Source organism: Odocoileus virginianus, chromosome 8, assembly GCF_023699985.2.
Source record: "Odocoileus virginianus isolate 20LAN1187 ecotype Illinois chromosome 8, Ovbor_1.2, whole genome shotgun sequence".
Lineage (NCBI taxonomy): Eukaryota > Metazoa > Chordata > Mammalia > Artiodactyla > Cervidae > Odocoileus > Odocoileus virginianus.
The window spans coordinates 22,767,584-22,781,009 of record NC_069681.1 but is presented as its reverse complement, the minus strand read 5'-3'; the positions used below and the strand labels follow the sequence as shown (position 1 = coordinate 22,781,009).

The 13,426-nt window shown below is 36.5% G+C and overlaps 1 protein-coding gene across 4 annotated transcripts in view; it reads right to left on the bottom strand.

Annotated features, from left to right (window-relative positions):
* The window catches only part of TRPC4 (transient receptor potential cation channel subfamily C member 4), a 203,094-nt gene that overhangs the window by 39,284 nt on the left and 150,384 nt on the right, over nt 1-13,426 (bottom strand). The gene's annotated exons all lie outside the window — the stretch shown is intronic.

Sequence of the window (13,426 nt, the reverse complement as noted above, 5' to 3'; positions counted from 1 at the left end):
ATCATTACAAATGAAAATACAACTAAAAATTTTGTGATGCAGTTAACACAGTACTTAAAGTAGAATGCTTAATTAGAGAACAGTAAAGGTCTCAAATCAGTGATCTCAGCTTTAACTGTGACACTATGAAAAGAAGAGCAAATTAAACCCAAAACAGGCAGAGGAAGAACATTAAAAAAAAATAAGAGCAGAAATCAATACATTTTAAAACATAAAACTTGAGAAAATCAATGAAAACAGGATCTAGTTCTTTGAAATGGTCAATAAAATTGAAAAAATTCGAGCCAGAATTGATCAAGAAAAAAGAGAGAAGAGACGATCAATATCAGAAATGAATGATGGGAATGAATATAGATCTTATAGACTCTATAAGGATAAAAAGTGAATAAAGGGAACAAATTGATTCTCACAAATTTCACAACATAAATAATTTGGACATTTTCCCTGAAAGACAGGGAAAAAAAATGAAAAAAATAAAAAAAAGAAAGAAAGACAAAACCTACCTAACTCACAAAGAGGATATAGAGTAACCTGAATTGTCCTATATTCATTAAAGAAAATGAATTCATAGCTAAAAACCTTTCAACAAAGAAAAATTCAGGTCTAGTTTTTCATGGTGATTCTACCAAATATTTGAGAAAGAAATAATGCCAGTGCTAATGAAATACAAAATTACAAGGAAAAAGATGTTTAAAAGTATGTATTATTCTGAGAAAAAGTCAGACAAAAATAATACAAAGAAAACTATACACTAATAATCCTTATGAATATGCACAAAATCCTCAACAAATATTAGTAAATTAAATATAGTAACATATAAAACTGATAGTAAGTCATGACCAAATGCCATCTTTCCTAAGAATGTAAGGTTGTTTCAATATTTAAGAATCAATCAATGTAATTTATCACATCAATAGATATTTTGGGGAAAAAAATATTTCCATTAGATGCAATAAATCTTTACAATAGGTGCAGTAAATTCATTTGACCAAATTCAACATTCATTCATGACAAAAGGTTTCTGTAAAGTATGACTAGAAGGAAATTGTCTTGATTTGATAAAGTACATCTATAACAATCTAAACTACCATCATACTTTGTAAAGGGCCAGAAAATAAATTATTTAGGCTTTGCAGTGGTTGGATAGCACTACTGACATGAACTTGGGCAACCTCCGGGAATTAGTGAAGGATGGGGAAGACTGGCGTGCTGTCCATGGAGTCGCAAAGAGTTGGACACAACTTAGCAACTGAGCAACAGCAACAATAAATGAATGTGTGGCTTTGTTATAATGAAACTATTTATAAAAACTAGCAAAGGGCCAAATTTGACTTGCTGGGCCATTCTTTGTCCTATATGGTGATCATGCTGGTACCATATGAGTTACGTGTTTGTCAACATTTTATATATCTGTGCCCTAGGGGGAGAAAAAAAGCTGAGATGAAGTAGTGGTACAACTTAATGTTAAGGCAGCAAAAATTATGAGAGACTGATTAAAAATAAATAAATTGTGATATATTGCTGATAGATGTGTTTGTGAAAATTTTTACAATGCAACTTTGAAAGAAAAGTATATTAGACTTGATGCTCATAATTATTTGGTGAAAAACTTGCAATATTTTAGTATTATTAATAAAGTTTTACTGTTAATTTTGTCACATATAAGTTAAGAACCCAGATAAGAACTGATTTCAATTAAAGTAATTACAGAGTTCATTTTAGAGTCTGCTGTAAACCTTTGTTTTATTCTAGATTTGTTGTTTATATCTTCCTTTTGAGATTTCTTTCATAAGTAAATCTCTCTTGAGAACTAGATAAGGTTGAGCATAACTGGGGAGGTGATAATGATCACATCCTCCTTCTGAAGAAAGGAATGTATCAGATGTGAAAAAGATGTGATGCAGGCACTGATTTTAGAGTTTGTGGGAAACTTACAATTTATATTATCCAATGAGGAAATGAGGAAAAATGCTCAATACCCATGAAAAACTCTCCCCTCCCACATTCGTAGTGCTTTTTCCTACTAAACCCAAGTACAGTCTGAGAATCCAGCATGCAACTGCAAAGTACCTAAGAGAAGTAAGCCCCAAAAGGTCATGTGACTAAAGCTAATTAATAGAAAAACAAGAACTGGACCTCAGTCTCCTTAGGCAGTGCTCCTAGAGATTTCACAATGGATTTTCTTTGTTTTGCTTTGTTCAAAACTTTGCCAATTCCCAGAGATGAGGCCATATAAGCATTGCAGTCTTTGAACAAATACATTCAAGTTAACTTTCCTCAGAAGTGCAATGATAATAATAGGTGAGTGAGGCTCACCTCAACTAGTAATCAGCTTTGTAATCTTAGCCAGAAGCCCTATATCTCTAGATTTCAGTTATCTCACTTCTAAAAATGAAAGGTTTGGATTATCACAGAATTCTATGGAGAGAATCCAACAAGAAGTATAATTCTACCTTAATGGTATAAATAAGCCCGACATGACTCTTCCTGTTTGAATTAGCAAAACCCTATGAAAATCAGTCATCACAATAGATGCTATGAGACATGAAAAACTGTCCTGCACACACTTGCTTTGGTCTGCCCCAGAAAGCAGAAGTTGGATCTATGATATGAAAGATATAGAAAGGAATCTTCTTGCCCAATGTAAAGGGAATTTTCTGGCAATCACAACTGTCCCAAAACTGGAATGGATCACCTTTCAGGGTTAAGATTCCAACCAGTTATACTCCAGGGAAATTCAAGCAATGATCCTGACCTCGGCATAGAACCTGGCTCTCCCATATTGTGGGCAGATTCTTTACCATCTAAGCCACCAGGAAAGCCCCAAGAATACTGGAGTGGGTTGCCATTCCCTCCTCTAGAGGATCTTCCAGACCCAGGGATTGAACCTAGGTATCCTGTTCTGCAGGCAGATTCCTTACCGACTGAACCAGCAGGGAAGCCCCCAGCAATCAGTCATACTCCAGGGGAATTCTAGCAATAAGTGGAGACCTGTTTCACTGGACTTCTAAAGGTCACTCCAGGTCTATGAATTTTTGATTCTGGTGTTTTCAAATTTTGTATGTATTTTAAAATAAAATATATTTAAAAGACCTGCTAACCAACAAAAGCATTTATATTTTATTTCCCTTTATAAATAAATCATATCTCTTGTTTAGCTTCTACCCAACTGGAAAGCCAAAGGGGATTATTAACAGTCACCAAAACAGATAATTTCAAATACTTTATGGATAATTATGTAAAAGAGTAAAGACACCAGGACCCACTGCTAACTAATCAGCACTGAGTCTGAGGGCAGGAGGAAGACCACCAGGAAGGAGCGTTGAAGCAGCAGTTAGCAGCTCAATAGAAAGCACGATTTTAACCTGGAGCTCCTTAATATCGAGCAGACTCTGTTCTTATTAGATGGATTAAAAAACATGACACTTCAATTGAAAGTTCGAACTAGATGACCTCAAAGATTTCCTAAGAGTCAAAACAAAAACTCACAATTCAGATATATTACAGTTCCTCGAAGTTCAGAGGATAGACATTAAATATCTAACCCTCTGAATCACATAAAAAATTATTGCACTACTGACTTTCAAAAGGCACAACTGTATAGAAAAAACAGAGATCCTAATGAAATTGAGGACTCAGCCCATTTTTTTTTTTTTTTAAACCTGAGCTGTAAGTAAGACTGGCAGTTAGTGCTTCTTGATCTTTTGGGATCTTTTGTTTTCAAAGCACCAGATTCGAGAATCACTTCCCATAGCTGTTTGAATCACTTCCTCCATCACCACATACCTGTTTGAGGGCTACTGGTTTCTATTTGTCACGAGCATGTTAGTGACATATCAAGTTTCTTCTATTCTGGCAACATTCACTGAAATTTCAGAAGAAACAAGCCTTGAGAAAAACTAGAGGGTGCTATTAACTGGCTGGAAAACACATCCAGATAGTCAACGATTCACGCTAACTAAAAGAGACTGAAGAGAACAAAGCTTGAGGGAGCGTCTGTCAGAAAATGTTTGTGCTGTTCCCACAATGGGAACATTTCAAAATTGTTCTGTCCTGTTTATAAACAGATGACATGATTTCTCAGTGTGGTGGTGGAGGTCTAATTACAAGCATTGATGTAAGACTGTGGGGACCAACAACGGAAAGATCACAGTGCAAATGAGTCAGAGAACTTCCTTTTGAAAATATTTGCGGATGCCTGGAAGTTTTGACTATTTTTTCTACCTTTCCCATAACAGTTTTCATCAAGCCTGAGTGTTCTCTTACATCCCATCACGTGAAGCTAACTGTGGGGGATGAGATGCAGCAGGCAGCCCTCCAGTGCTGTAATTAACCAGCCTCGATTTCATGTAAAAAAATGTGTAATTCTGCAAAACAGACCTCTTGCCTCTCCTTTCTCACTGTCAGTATTTACACAAAGAGGAAATAACCCCAAGCAAAAGAGCTAGTCACCTTTTCACCTAGGACACCCCAAGGGCTTGTTAAGGCAGCCCCAAAGCTAGCTGAGGGGCCTGACCTTGGAAGTCTCTTGACTGAACACTGAATTCCATGCTGTGACACCAAGTCAATGAATATAAAGAGAACAAAAAGATTTTATCTTCGTTGGAGGGTTTTCACCCCCCTCCATAAGCTGGGGGCACAATTAGTCGTCTCTGGTCAAAATTCGGGTTTTGTTCAAAAAGAACTCTAAACCCAGCAATTTCACTTGGTAGAGACTCATCTTATGCCAGACCCATAGAAGGCACTAGGCCTACCCAAATGATGCAATGATAAAGAATCTGCCTGCCAGTGCAGGAGATGTGGGTTCAATCTCTGCATCTGAAAGGTTCCTGGGAGTATGAAATGGCAACCCACTTTGGTATTCTTGCCCGGAGAATCCCATGGGCAGAGGAGCCTGGTGGGCTACAGTCCATGGGGTCGCAAAAGAATCGGACACGAGCATGAGCATGTACACAACACAAGAGGTATGAGGACCATATCTGTCAGCAACCACCTGCCCCTCCTGCCCACGTATGTACAAAGAGAGCGCTGGGAAGAGGGGGTCGGTCAGCTCAGGGCGCTCCAGTTTGGGTGCGGTTAGAACAGCCGGAGGAAGAGAGGGCGTGGTCTCATCAGCACCACTCCCCTCCTCAGTCTAGGGCGGGAGACTCCAAGAAAATCCCTCATAAAGATGGGGGATTTCTAAAAGGAGAAGATGGCGTCTTAATCCCTGCTGGGGCATCTTCCCAAACCCTTGGCTTGCTCATCTCTCCTTGGGTCTAAGACTTCAGGGAAAACAGACAAACAATAGGATTCATCAGTTGGGCAGCTGGCAGCAGCCTGACCTCCTACCAGGAGAGGGAGCGGGGTTTGGAATCTCCCGGGGAGCCGGCACACACCACAGGAAGAAACCAGGCTTTCACCATCTCACTCTCCTGTCCTTGTTAGGGTCACAGGACTCCTAAAGGAGCCAATGGCTGGCTACGAGAGTTTACAGACTGGAAGATGTCAGGAAGAGCTGAATCTTGGAGAACTATGTATACAGGGCCATCTGAGGAATGCTCATGGACCCATCAGGAGAGTCAGAGGGTCAAGACCTGGCAAAAAGGCTACTCAGGATTAGCTAGAGATGCAGACAACCAACAAGGAAAGAGCTGTGACCAGGGCACCAGGGAAGCACAGAAGACTTTTAACAAACATTTTCTGCTACCCTTCTTACCTGAAGAAACCAAGGAATGGAGAAAACAGAAAAAGCCTAGGTCCCTCCTTCCATTCCAGTGTTGGGCTTGAAGGACAAGCAAAAAAATCAGTGTTTTCAGGTCCTTTGAACCCTGTGTTAAGCCTTTGTTGGGAAGAGGAGAGCTATAAACTGAGAGTAAGATTCACGTTTTAAAGTGAACTGGGACTACTTTTTAATAACTCAAAATTTCAGGAAATTGATGAATATCACCTAGACATATGGTTAAGGGAGACAGAAAAGATATTTAGTGTAGGGTGGTTGGGGAGAGTGGTTGGAAGAAGTAAAACCATAGGTGTTCAGAATCTAATGAGTCTCAATTCCTCCCTAAAGCTGAAATCTGAAATTTAAAAAAAGTCTGAATAAAAGTTGACTCCTAGAATTGTTCCTTCATTTTTGTGTTTAAAGACCTCTGAAGTTTCTGAATCAGTCAACAGAGGGGAGAATTCAAAATCTGAACTTTTCATAAAAATCCATCTATTACAATTATAGTCAGCATGCCACACTTCAAAAAAACACTGACTTAAAAGGACAGTCAATAATTAAATATGCTTAGTTTGAAGGCATCTAAAAACACTTAAATTAGTATAGTTTTGATATCATCAGTTCAACATTTAGATAAAAAAATCAGGAATATACACTTAAGGAAGTACATGTTTTGAAACTATGCCAAAAAACAATAATAACATGTTAGTTTTAGATTAAGATGTAAAAAATGTAGAACTTTAGAATTCTAGCTTGTCTGTTTATGACACAAATGCAGTAACTTAAAAATCAAATGAAATGTTTCTGTCAATGCACTATTAGACGTTTTATAGGATTTCTGTTTAAAATTTTTCATGATAACTAAGGCATTAGATGTTTATGTAGCTGCAAAAACAATAAATATTCCTTGTCACCTTTTCAATAAGTGACAGTAGTCACTTAATAAATATTTTCTAATGAGTGGTTGCTGATTTTTTCACTATGAAAACGATCGCTTTTCACCTACAGTAAAGTTCTGACTATTTTAAAAACAATTATGTACAAAAGAAACCTATATCTTTACATTTCCTGAAAACTCCCTACACACACATACATACACCAATGAAAGATTTAAAAATAGATAACTAATGAAAACCTATTGCATAACACAGAAGCTCTACTCAATGCTGGTAGTAATCTAAATGGGAAGGAAATCCAAAAAAGAGGGGGAGATATGTGTACATATAGTGGATAGTTGATTCACTTTGCTACATGGCAGGAAACAACACAACACTGTAAAGCAACTAAACTCCAACAAAAATTAAAAAAAAATCAATGATATCCCTGGAAGCTAAGAAATTTAATTTCAGGACTTAGCAAGTGAATATGGAAACTAAAAAGAAACAGCTCAAGGTCACAGCAAAGGACTTTGTTCTTTCTTTCCAGAATAGATTGCTTCGGTCAGTGTTAGGGAACCACTTATAAAGCACAGGTTTTAGAATAGTGGTGGGCTGTGGAGATGGAAATACAGGTAATGCTGATGTAATAGTGATACATTTGCTGTATTAACAAGCATGACGTTCAATAGTGAATTATTTTGAGTGTATATCTTAAAGAGTGTGGCCTCTTTAATAGATCAGAAACATGGTCCTCTCATTGACCTGTGTAAAGACTTAAGTTAGCAAACAGAGGTAGAAGAGGGAAAGTAGGGAAAATGTCTGTATTTGGAAACTTGAGTTCCTGAACTATTTCTGACTGTTTGAATTCTACTTCTGACACTCTAGTGGCTCAGCTGGTAAAAAATCTGCCTGCAATGTGGGAGACCTGGGTTCAATCCCTGGGTTGGGAAGATCCCCTGGAGAAGGGAAAGGCTACCCATTCCATTATTCTGGCTTGGAGAATTCCATGGACTGTATAGTCCATGGGGTCACCAAGAGTTGGAGACAACTGAGAGACTTTCACTTTCACTTTCTCCCAGTCCAAGGGCAGAGGATGAAGAGGACAGAGAAACTCTGGGGTCAGACTACCTAGAGTTTGAGTGCGCCGGGCTGCTCAGCGGCTTCAGTCGTGTCCGATTCTTTGTGACCCCATGGACTGTAGCCTGCCAGGCTCCTCTGTCCATGGGATTCTCCAGGCAAGAACACTGGAGTGGGTGGCCATGCCCTTCTCCAGGAGATCTTCCCAACCCAAGGATTGAATCCGTGTCTCCTGCGGCTCCTGCATCAAAGGCAGATTCTTTACTGCTGAGCAACAGGGGAAGCCCAGAGTTAGAATGTAGCATCTACCATTTGTCAGCTCCTTGATCCTGGGAAATTGATCTCACTTTTCTAAACCAATTTCCTCTCTGAGAAATGAGATACTATTAATAACATCATTTATAATTACTAAATGAAGTGGAGTGACTATGAAGTTCAAATGAGATCTTACATTTTAATCACTTGGCACAGTGCCTAATTTTTTGGTTTCTGCTGTTATTCCCACCATTACTACTGTTACCATTATACTATCATTATTCTGAACTAACTGAAACCACTTACACCTTCCCTGCAGTCTTTTACTCTGACCCTCCTTCATTTCTGAGGTACTCCTCTTTTCCCATATTTTCCCCTCTTTACTTGAACCATCAGAAGCACGTTGTCAAACATTCCCCCAAGTCCTGTAGATTTCACCTGTTGGTGCATCAAATTTCTATTGCATGTGTGACCCAAAGGACTTCATTTTCTCTCCAATAAAGAAGTCATTTGGTCAGCAATAGAATGTGCACAAATAAAGACTGACACATATGTGAATATTTTGTTTGAGATTTGATTCTGTTACTCTTGATAAATCTTGGTAAAGGTGACCTTAAAATTTCTTCCTCCCAGTTAAACAGGAAAATGAGGATTCTATGTCGTACTGCAATGAACATCTGGTTTTCCTGAAAATTAAAATATTCCTTTGAATGAATGAACAGATATTTTCCAGCTGTGTTTGAGTGTCTCTATGTGTCTGCAGCTAGTTTGATCAGGTGGTTAGAGTACGTTGTGAAAGGACAGAGTGGGGAAAGACTATAGTCTTGTTCCTTATAATTCTGGATTTGGGGGGCTTTTTGAGCAGATAGATAATTCAGGGGTGAGGCTGAAAGTATGAGTATCTGAAGCCATGTGACCTTAATGCCTATAAAAAGATGAAGAAATGGTCATATGTAATAAAGTATACAGGATTGTTTGTCTCTATGAGTCTTTATCTAGATGCAAATGTGATCACCACTTTTCACATTTTCAATTTGTCAGGCCTTGTTGAAATGTTCAGATTTTTAAATATCAACACTTTAAAGGATAAAAATATAAAGTAAATCAGGGAAATAAGAGGCCAATTCTGTTGCAGAAAAATTGTTAAATAAGTATGTATTATAGGCAAGATGTATAATCTGGATATTATGAGCAATCCTTAATTTATGCCTAGAAATTCACTAGAAGCTATTTTTAACAGAGCTCAGATTTCTTCCCCTGATATAACTTTTCCTTGGTTCACCCTTCTCATCGAGCTTAGTGTGCACAGATTTGTGTGCTATGTAATTATGGCATATTCTTAAGCATACACATAATAATAAGTCACTTCAGCAGCCATTCTATTTTCTCATTGGAAACAAGGCACTTCCTGCTTTATTAATATGATAGCTTTCATTAACATTCTACTTCTTTTGTGAAAAATGTTATCAATTTTATAATTTCATTTTGCTAAGAGATAACATAAGTCTACATCTGGATATTTCATATATATGCACACTTTTTTTTTTTTGCAGGGGAATAAGCTATGGCAGAAATTTGATTGTTAAAATTTAGTTATAATGGATTCTGTGAAAAAATCCAAACTAGTTTTGGGAAGGCTTTAAAAATTAGCATTCAATTTTTTTTTCACATTTTACTCCATATTATCTCCAGAAACAAGTGACATCTGAGTTAAAACTTCTGTTATAACTTAGATGAATTCTCAAAATATGTATTCTACATATAATATGCTATATTTACCTTGCATTTAAATTCTGTGTAAAAATGACTTTCCCATATGAATATTATATTCGTTCCCTTTCCCTAGTATTACTAATATATGGTTAAAATCAAACTCTTAATAAAGAAAGATCCTTGGGATCATGACACAACAGAAAATAGAAGTAACCATGTCTTTAATCTGACCCCAGGCTTCTTTTAATCCATCACGGCCTTCCCAGTGATACTTTCTCTCTAGACAGTTGAAAAGCATAGCCCTGTTATCAGGCCATATGCATGCAGGATGAAACTTGTTTTACATTTTACTCTAGCTCAAATGGGTCATTTGACAATCTGAGAAATATACTGGTGTCTATCTGTCTATAATCAACCTTTTTATTGAGAGAGTTCTAGCTAAATTATCTGGTTAGTTTTTTCTGTTGCTTAAAACTTTATATCTCAAGATGACCAGAATCATACATTTTATTCTGTATCAGGCTTTTAAATTTCTTTGCTTTATATGCTAAAGTTCATCCTGCAGGAACATGTGTGAGAAGATCCCTAGAGGTTATTTGACAAGAGAAAAGAAGTGTTGATACAAGAACATCTGAAGGAAACATAATTCAAAAAATGTTGCAGGAAATAAGCTACAATTTATAGCGACACCACAGTGAAAGGACAGAAGAACCACTGTAGATTGTCTTCCAGAGATATCAAACTCAATAGACTTCAATTTATATAGTCAAAAGGATATTGAACTTCAACAGGAAAGACAGTGAAAATGACATAGAAACATTATTCTTCCATGCTACTAAATCACAAGATATCTAGATCTATAACATTGTGTAAGTTCTTACTGTTGAAACACAGCAAAGTATATCAAATAGAAATTCCTAAGCAAAAACCATACTTATTCATCCCTTTAAGGATGGATTTGGGAGGATAAACTTTAAAGTTAGAAAAATTTTCTACTTAGAAAAAAATGAAAGTTTATGATATAAATATATAGAAACAAGTAAAGCAAAAGTCTTTTTGTCAGGATAAGTGAAAGGAGACGTATCAAACTAATCATTTCCTTTAAACTACTGTATCATAGGTCTGGGAAACATCTGAAAATGGAAGGAAAGAATAGTAAAATGAAATAATATTTCTTTACAAAGCAAATAGCTCACAGAGCTGACATCAGTTGAAAACCTAAGTTGGTTCAGGAAGACTTGAGAAATTGAAGCTTAGAGCTTCAATCAGTCATTGGGAAAATTAGCATGATGAGGGAAACAGTTACAAGCCACAGTCTTATAAGTAAGTCCCTCAGTCTTGTTATTAGAAACTTAGAGCCTTACAATTTAGGGACCATGCAATATATAGTCAGTTACTCAATTTATCAGACAGGAGGACTGAGCAAGGCAATACAGAACGTTCATTAACATAGTCATCAAATTAAACCATGCCTTTTTGTGTCTATCACACTTTTGGTAAAAAGTTAAAGGATCCCTACCCTGCTGTCTTTAGTCTTCCTCTCTCTATCCTCCCCTCTCCCCATCAAAGAAAAGATCAATTTTCTCTGCCCTAATAATGATAGGTCCCTAGCACAGGATAGCAGGACAAAATGGGACTTACGTTATCACTGTGAATCTTTCATGTTATTGGTGAAAATACAAAATCCTGAGAGATTGTGACCACCCATAATTTTGTAGTCTCTTAGTGATAGAACCTGGACATGTATTCAAATCCGGTGCTTTTTCTTCTACAGCCAAATAACATGGAGAATATGCCTGATACTCATGAAACTAGCAAAACACTTAGAACTCAGTCTCAGTCAGATACGAGGCGCTCAGAATTCGCCAGGCTTGATGAATAATATAACTGTTTTGACAGATCTATTTGAAACAGAAGCATTCTTTTTCTCATGCTCTGCTATTTAAGCAAGATGATCATTCATATGTATTTCTCTTTTATTATAGAACATCTCTTTTCATCTTAAAAATTTCATATAAATTAACTCACTGCAGTCAGGATATCTTAAGAAAAGGCTGCCGTTAGCAGCTATTTCTTTTGGCTGGAATTGTAATTCTTACAATTAAATCTGTACCTTATTTAACCATTCAGCTGTAATTTGGAGATGATTTCTTCTAGCCAATTTTCATGGGAAATTCTGTTACAAGTTTTGCAGGTAGAAGGCAGCCAATAACTGTTTTACTTGTATGAATTATTCAAAGTTTGGAGTTTCCACTTTTTATATTATTTACCATTTTCTGATAGTATATAACATACATCATTGCTTGTTTACTATCCATTTCTTCAATAAAAGTTAACCTTTGTAAAGGGAAGGAATATTTTCTTTTCTTACTTAAAAAAATTTTTTAACTCCATAGAAAGTACACTACATGTTTTCATTGACTCCCTAAAGAAAAGACTAGAAATGCTATATCTACCTATGTTGCATTTTATCTACACCATTTTTCAAAGTGAAGTATTCTGTGTTTCACTTGGGACACCAGGATTTTCAGACATTCAATATGTTACACACAGTGGGAAATTTAACCTCTAAAAGCTTCCCTGCAAATTGTTCCCAAGAAATTTTCTATGAAGGAAACTCAATGAAGAACATATTCCTACTGTGAGATATTTAATTTAAATGGATACAGGGAGGGTCATTTTATACTTAATATCAATTACTGTGTCAAAATTATTTTTATTCAAAAATACATTTACCGACTATCTAAACCTTCCTACATTTACAGACTATCTAAACCTTTCTTCTAACTTAAGCAAGATCAGACATTATTTCAGATTAAGGCAAATGTACTCTATTTTAAAGTTCACTTTAGAAGGGTTTTTATGTTAGTCATATTGTAAACATCAAATCTTGTTCCTAAGAACTTTTGTTATTGTCAGTACTTACAGTTTTTGTAACCTTTAAAAGGCATATCTGTCTTGACTCAGGCACTTTTTTCCCCCTGCCTTTTCCTCATTTTACAGTCTCTCCAGCTATTTTGACAGCTGACCCAAACTGATCTTCTGAGATAGTGAATCATTAAATTTGTCACATATTTTCTAATTACTAGTGCTGACATGGATATGATACCAGAGAGGCTTAAAATGATGAGCTAAACTGATAACATGCAATTTCTCAGCAAACCACAGTAGGATAGAAGGAAGAATAATTAAAATTTAAATTTTAACTATGGCTACCATAACAGGAGGAATGGAAAAAAGGTTTTTGTTTTTGTTTTGCTTTGAAGTTTTCCACTTTACCATGATATGCTGCTGATCCAAAACCAATTTCTTTCTTTTGGAAAGAAGAGAGATAAGAAGATGTCCTATTGTTTAATTTCCTATTATTCTGATATACTATACAGTTTCAAAGATAAACTTAAAGGGATGTATTTTTTTTAATGGTTATGGTTCCTTAATCACTGCAGATGGTGATTGCAACAATGAAATTAAAAGACACTTACCCCTTGGAAGGAAAGTTATGACCAACCTAGACAGCATATTAAAAAGCAGAGACATTACTTTGCCAACAAAGGTCCGTCTAGTCAAGGCTATGGTTGGAGTATAAGGAAAGCTGAGCACCAAAGAACTGATGCTTTTGAACTGTGGTGTTGGAGAAGACTCTTGAGAATCCTTTGGACTATAAGGAGATCCAACCAGTCCATCCTAAAGGAAACTAGTTCTGAATATTCATTGGAAGGACTGATGCTGAAGCTGAAGCTCCAGTACTTTGGCCACTTGGTGCGAAGAGCTCACCCATTGGAAAAGACCTTGATGCTGGGAA